The sequence below is a fragment of the Nicotiana tabacum genome, chromosome 4, assembly GCF_000715075.1.
Source record: "Nicotiana tabacum cultivar K326 chromosome 4, ASM71507v2, whole genome shotgun sequence".
Taxonomy (NCBI): domain Eukaryota; kingdom Viridiplantae; phylum Streptophyta; class Magnoliopsida; order Solanales; family Solanaceae; genus Nicotiana; species Nicotiana tabacum.
In genome coordinates, this window is record NC_134083.1 from 20,148,592 (window position 1) to 20,156,500 (window position 7,909).

The following is a 7,909-nucleotide window of genomic DNA, read 5'->3' on the forward strand; positions in this document are numbered from 1 at the left end:
CTAGTAAGTGCTAAGCCTAACCTCGGTCGAGTAGTGACGAGGTCAGGTCAGGGCCCTACTGGTAAATATATAATAAAACAATATAGAGTGTAATGCCACAATAAAATAAAGGCTGAAATTTAACAACAATGATATCATAGAAGGTAACAGCTCAGTACACAGAAACATAACAGGGGATCTCCCGAGATACCGTCTCGTAGTCCCAAACGTAAATGTGCAGAGGGATCTCCTGGAATACCGTTCCGTAGTCCCAAAGTAAATATGCAAAACAGGGGGATCTCCTGGAATACCGTTCCGTAGTCCTTAAGTAAATATGCAGTACAGGGAGATCTCCCAGAATATCGTTCCGTAGTCCTAAAGTAAATATGCAGTACAGGGGGATCTCCTGGAATACCGTTTCGTAGTCCCAAAGTAAATATGCAGTACAGGGGGATCTCCCGAAATACCGTTTCGTAGTCTCAAAGTAAATATGTAGCGCAAACAATAGAAACACAACTACATCACGAAATCTTACAATTTAGACTAAGTACCAGTCAAGGAAGAAGCAGGAAATTCACTAAGCATGCTGCACAGAGTTCACATAAGCAATTAAGACACGTATACATGATGTATTAGACCAAACAGGATAGCTACACATATTGGAATAACTCAAATAAGAATGAAAATAGATTAATACTAATTAAAATAGTATAACTAAAAATAAAAGGAAAACAGGTTGCTGCTCAGTAAGAAATTCGGGTTTTTCCACAACTAGCCCGTGTACGTACTCGTCACCTCACGTACACGGTTCTCACATATCACAATAGTTCCAAATCTTAAGGGGATTTTTCCCATACAAAGTTAGGCAGCCACTTATCTCGAATCAAGCTCAATCAATCGGTCACAATGCCTTTCCCACGAATATCCGGCTCTGAAAGGCCCAAATCTAGTCAAAAATAATTACATATCATAAATACAACCATAATAGTCTCATCTAATTAATGAAATCAACACTTTAATAAAAATTCAAAAATTAATTCAAACATCGCACGTGGGGCCCACATCTCGGAATCGGGTAAAACTCACAAAATATGAACACCCATTCACTCATGAGTCTAACCATATAAAATTACTCAAATCCGACCACAAATCCCCTTTCAAAACTAAAAATCTTTGTTGAAGAAGTTCTTCCAAATTTTTCCCAATTTCAACCCCAAATTCCGAAATTAAATGATGAAATCAACCATAGATTAGTGGAATATAACTATAAAGGAGTTAGGAATCATTACCCAAAAACGTCCTCCGAAGATCTCTCCAAATTTCGCCTTCTACCGAGCTCTCAATCAAATTTTGAGTTATGAACAAAAAACCCTCGATTTTGTACTTTAATTATACCTAGATGTTTTTCTTTAATCGTGATCGCGGAAACACCCTCGCGATCGCGAAGAACAACATCTCTGCCCCATTATTTTACGCTACGCGAACGCGTAACTCCCCACGCGAACGCGATGAAATAGCTCCTCAGACTTACATGATCGCGACTGACCTCACGCGATCGCGAAGAACAACACCCAATTCCATTGCTGCTATATTTCTTCTTCGCGAACGCGGCCTAGCCCACGCGTTTGCGATGCATAACCGGACGAACCTACGTGATCGCGTCCCATTCTTGGCGAACGCGAAAAGATAACCCATCTGGTGTCCCAATTACTCTACGCGATCGCGGGCCTTCTCACTCGATCGCGATGAAGGAAATCAGCTCCAGAACACTAGCAAAAACTGCCAACTCCTTAAGTCCAAAAATAACCCATTGAGCATCCGAAACACGCCCAAGGCCCCCAAGACCCCAACCAAACATACCGATCAATCCTAAAATACTATACGAACTTAGTCGAGCCCTCAAATCACATCAAACAATGCTAAAAATCGCGAATCACCCTCCAATTCAAATCTTAAGAACTTGAAACTTCAACATTCTACAACCGATGACGAAACCGACCAAAGCACATCTGATTGACCCCAAATTTTGCACACAAGTCATATTCAACACTACAGACCTACTCTAACTTCCGTAATCGGATTCCGACCCCGATATCAAAATTTTCACTACCGGTCCAAAACTCCAAAATTTTGACTTTCGCCATTTCAAGCCTAAATGAGCTACGGGCACCCAAAACACATTCCGGATACGCCCCGAAGCCCAAAATCACCCAACGGAGCTAAAGGAATCGACATAATTCCATTCCGAAACCGTCTTCACACAGTTCCGACTACTATCCAAATTCTAAGACTTAAGCTCTCATTTATGGACTAAGTGTCCCAAAACACTCCTAAACTCAAAACCAATCATCCCGGCAAGTCACAATAGCAGAAATAGATATAGGGAAAGCAGTTAATAGGGAGTTTGGGGCCCTAACTCTCAAAACGACCGGTCGAGTCGTTACATCCTCCCCCTCTTAAAACAATCATTCGTCCTCGAACGAGCATAGAGACATACCTGAAGTGGTGAAAAGATGAGGATAACGGCTGCGCATATCCTGCTTGGTCTCCCAAGTCGCCTCCTCGACCGGCTGTCCCCTCCACTAAACCTTCACGGAAGCAATGTTCTTTCACCTTAGCTTTCTGACTTGCCTGTCTAAAATAGCCACTGGCTCTTCAACATAAGATAGATCCTTGTCCAATTGGACTGAGCGAAAATCCAAACTGCATCAAACTTCCTCTGAGTCCGTGGGAGTCCAACAACGAAATCCATAGTGATTCGCTCAAATTTCCATTCCGGAATCTCCAATTTCTGAAGTAACCCACCTGGTCGTTGATGCTCATACTTCACCTACTAGAAATTTAAGCACCGAGCCACATACTCCGCTATGTCTTTCTTCATTCTCCTCCACCAATAATGTTGCCTCAAGTCCTGATACATCTTCGCGGCACCCGGATGAATGGAGTACCGCAAGTTGTGAGCCTCATGAAGAATCAACTCACGCAAACCATCTACATTGGACACACATAGCCTGTTATGCATCCTCAATGCGCCATCATCTCCAATAGTGACCTCCTGAGCATCACTGTGCTGGACCGTGTCCTTAAGGACAATCAGATGGGGTTCATCATACTGACGCTCCCTTATACGATCATAAAAGGAAGACCAAGAGACCACACAAGCCAATACTCGACTCGGCTTAGAAATATCCAATCTCACAAACTGGCTGGATAAGACCGGAACATCCAACGCCATGGGCCTCTCTGCTGCTGGTAGATATGTTAAGCCCCCCAAACTCTCTGCACAGCGACTCAAAGCATTAGCCACCACATTGGCCTTCCCAGAGTGTTACAAAATGGTGATATCATAATCCTTAAGCAGCTCCAACCACCTCCTCTGATGCAAATTAAGATCCTTCTGCTTGAACAGATGTTGCAGACTCCGATGATCGGTGTAAATCTCACAAGGAACACCATACAAATAATGGCACCAAATCTTTAGGACATATACAATAGCTGCTAACTCAAGGTCGTGGACAGGATAGTTCTTTTCATGCACCTTCAACTGTCTCGACGCGTAGGCAATGACCCTACCATCCTACATCAATACTGCACCGAGACCAATCCGTGATGCATCACAATATACAGTATAATTGTCTTTAGCTTCTGAAAGCTCCCCTCACATTCCTTTATCCACCTGAACAGAGCACCCTTCTATGTCAGCCTGGTCATAGGTGCTGCAATAGATGAGAATCTCTCTACAAAACGATGGTAATACCCCGCCAAACCAAGAAAACTCCGGATCTCTATAGCTGAGGACGGTCTGGGTCAACTCTGCACTGCTTCAATCTTCTTCAGATCCACCTGGATCCCCCCACTCGATACTATATGACCCAAGATATCCACTGAGTCTAGCCAAAACTCACACTTTGAAAATTTTGCATATAACTTCTTTTCTCTCAAGGTCTGAAGTGCAGTTCTCAGGTGCTGCTCATGATCTTCCCAAGTCCGGGAGTACACCAGAATATCGTCAATAAACACAATGCAGAATAAATCAAGATAAGGCCGAAACACACTGTGCATCAAGTGCACAAAAGTTGTTGAGGCATTAGTCAGCCCAAAAGACATCACAAGGAACTCGTAGTGACCACACCGAGTCCGGAAGGCAGTCTTCGGGATATCTAGCTCCCGAATCTTCAACTGATGATAGCCGGAACGTAAATCAATCTTGGAAAATACCCTGGCACCCTGTAACTGATCAAATAAGTCATCAATACGAGGTAATGGATACTTGTTCTTCACTGTAACTTTGTTCAACTGGCGATAATCAATACACATCCGCATATAACCATCCTTTTTTTCACAGATAAGATAGGAGAATCCCAAAGTGACACATTGGGCAGAATGAAGCCCTTATCAAGCAATTCCTATAACTGCTTCTTCAACTCCTTCAATTCAGGAGGAGCCATACGATATGGAGGAATAGAGATGGTCTGAGTGCCCGGCAACAAATCAATGCCAAAATCAATATCTCTGTCGGGCGGCATGCCCGGAAGATAAGCTGGAAACACATCTGGAAAGTCCCTCAATATTGTAACTGACTCAACTATAGGGGTATCAATACTGACATCTCTCACATAAGCTAGATACACGTTACACCCCTTCGCAATCGTTCGTTGATCTTTAAGAAATGAAATAACTATGCTGGGAGTATACTCTAAGGTACCTCTCCATTCTAGCCATGGTAAACCTGGCATAGCCAGCGTCACGGTTTTAGCGTGACAATCAAGAATAGCATAATGGGGAGACAACCAATTCATGCCCAAAATAATATTAAAGTCTACCATGCTGAGCAATAATAAATCGACTCTGGTATCAAAACCACTAAGAGCTATCAAACACGACCGATACATGCGGTCCACAATAATAGAATCTCCCATAGTATTAGACATATAAAGAGGGGAACTCAAATAATCTCGCGATATGCCTAAATACGGGGCAAAATAAGAGGACACATAGGAATATGTAGAGCCTGGGTCAAATAATACTAACACATCACTATGACACACTAGAACAATACTTGTAATAACAGAATCAGAAGAAACTGCCTCTGTACGAGCGGGAAGGGCATAATATCTGGCCTAGCCTCCCCCTCTAGGGCGACCTCTACCTCCCCGACCTCTACCTTGGGTTGGCTGAGTAGGTGGGGTGGCAGCTGGTGCTGTAATCATAGCTTGAGGACCCCGTGGAGCACGTTGTGGCTGAGAAGTCTGTGGAGGTACACCCCTCCTAAATTTGGGGCAATCCCTCACCATATGGCGAGTATCGCCACACTCAAAACAAGCTCTGGGAGGGCGTGGCTGTTATGACTGGCTTGGGCCAGGTCTACTGGACTGGCTGCAAGGAACACCCCGTGCAGGAGGCACACTAGATACTAGTGGTGCATAATAAGGCTCATGGGGCCTAGAAGTGACCGTAATACCACTGGCGGCTGGAAGAGCTGAATGGATAGGGCGGCTCACATAAACCCTACCATGGTGAGCGGCTGGGGCACGAGCACCAGAATAAGAACCAGTCTCTCGAGACCTCTTAGCCTCCCACTCCTCTCTATCCCGGGTAAGCATGCCCTCCAATCTCCTGGCAATACTCACAACCTGCTGATAAGAAATATCCATCTCCAACTCCCTGGCCATAATAATCCGGATGCTGGGGTGGAGTCCCTCAATAAACTGTCGAACCCTCTCTCGAACTGTGGCAACCAAGGTCGGTGTATGTCAGGCCAAATCACTGAAGCGAACTGCATACTCTGACACAATCATAGATCCCTAGCGAAGCTGCTCAAACTCCGTGCGCCATGAGTCCCTGAGGCTCTCAGGGACATACTCTCTCAAAAACATGTCCGAGAACTAAGTCTATGTAAGTGAAACTGCCTCAGCCGGACTACTCAACTCATAAGCATGCCACCACTGATAGGCTACTCCTCTAAGTTGGAATGTAGTAGAAGAAATCTCGCTCGTCTCCGCTAGGCCCATAGTTTGGAGAATACGATGACACTCCTCCAGAAAACCCTGAGCATCATTTGTAGCCAATCCGCTGAATGTAGGTGGGTGGTACTTCTTGTACCTCTCAAGTCTGAGCTGCTCCACCTCAAAAGCTGCTGCCCTAACCTCGGGTTGAGCTGGAGCTACTGACTACATTGGTACAGTCTCTAGAACCTGGTCGACCTGAACCCGCTGCTCTGGAGTACCGGCGACGGGAGTCGATTCTCCTCCCCCGGCCTGAGATGTGGCAGGAGCAAGTGGAATCAAACCAGCTTGAGCTAAGGTGCTAAACATGCTCAAAAACTAGGCTAAAGTCTCCTGGAGGGCTGGCGCAGGAACAGGTACCTCAAGTGTCGGCCCTCCAGCTGGAGCTACTGGGGGCTCCTCTGTAGTAGCTCGTGCGGGTGATCTGGATGTACCACGTGGACGTCCTCGGCCTCTACCCCGGCCCCGACCTCTCACAGCTCTAGCAGGGGCGCGGGTGCCTGTTCATCAGATCCGCTTGTACATGTCTTCACCATCTGTGAGAGAATAGAATACACAAGTTTAGAATCTTTGAAGTCAACAATTTTCGCACGACAAGGAATCAAAGTAGTGAAATTTTTCTAATAGTTCCATAGCCTCCCGAAGATAAATACAGACATCTTTGTACCGATTCACGAGACTCTAATTAACTGGCTTGTGACTCACGATACCTACGAACCTAGAGCTCTGATATCAACTTGTCACGACCCAATTTTCCCTCTGTGTTACGTCGTGACGGCACCTAGTCTCTACAATTAGGTAAGCCTAATATTTTGCAGAATAATGAAATAAAAATATAAACAAATCCCAAAAACCGAAATATCGTGAATCATAAACTACAGAAGGAAAATCTAGTATCTTTATACATCAGAGTCTAACAAGAAATAATACAGTAGATAATGGACATGAGAAAGAGAAGAAGGGGACTCATAGGTCTGCGGATGCGGCACATATACCTTGAAGTCTCCAAAGCTGTCACGGCTCACTGATAGTGCGGCTGATAAGGAGTACCTGGATATGCACACGAAAAAATATGTGCAGAGAGTAGTATGAGTACACCACAATTGGTACTCAGTAAGTGCCAAGCCTAACCTCGGTCGAGTAGTGACGAGGTCAGGTCAGGGCCCTACTGGTAAATATATAATAAAATAATATAGAGTGTAATGCCGCAATAAAATAAAGGCTGAAATTTAACAACAATGAAATCATAGAAGGTAACAGCTCAGTACACAGAAACACAACAGGGGATCTCCCGAGATACCGTCTCGTAGTCCCAAACGTAAATGTGTCGGGGGATCTCCCGAGATACCGTTCCGTAGTCCCAAAGTAAATATGCAAGACATTGGGATCTCCCGGAATACCATTCCGTAGTCCCAAAGTAAATATGCAGTACAGGGGGATCTTCCGGAATACCGTTCCGTAGTCCCAAAGTAAAAATGTAGTACAGGGGGATCTCCCGGAATACCGTTCTGTAGTCCCAAAGTAAATATGCAGCGCAAACAATAGAAATACAACTACATCATGAAATCTTACGATTTAGACTAAGTACCGGTCAAGGAAGAAGCAGGAAATTCACTAAGCATGCTGCACAGAGTTCACACAAGCAATTAAGACACGTATACATGTTGTATTAGACCAAACAAGATAGCTACACATATTGGAATAACTCAAATAAGAATGAAAATAGATTAATACTCATTAAAATGGTATAACTAAAACTAAAAGGAAAACAGGTTGCTGCTCAGTAAGAAAACCGGGTTTTTCCATAACTAGCCTGTGTACGTACTCGTCACCTCACGTACACGACGCTCACATATCACAATAGTTCCAAATCTTAAGGGGATTTTTTCCACACAAAGTTAGGCAAGCCACTTACCTCGAACCAA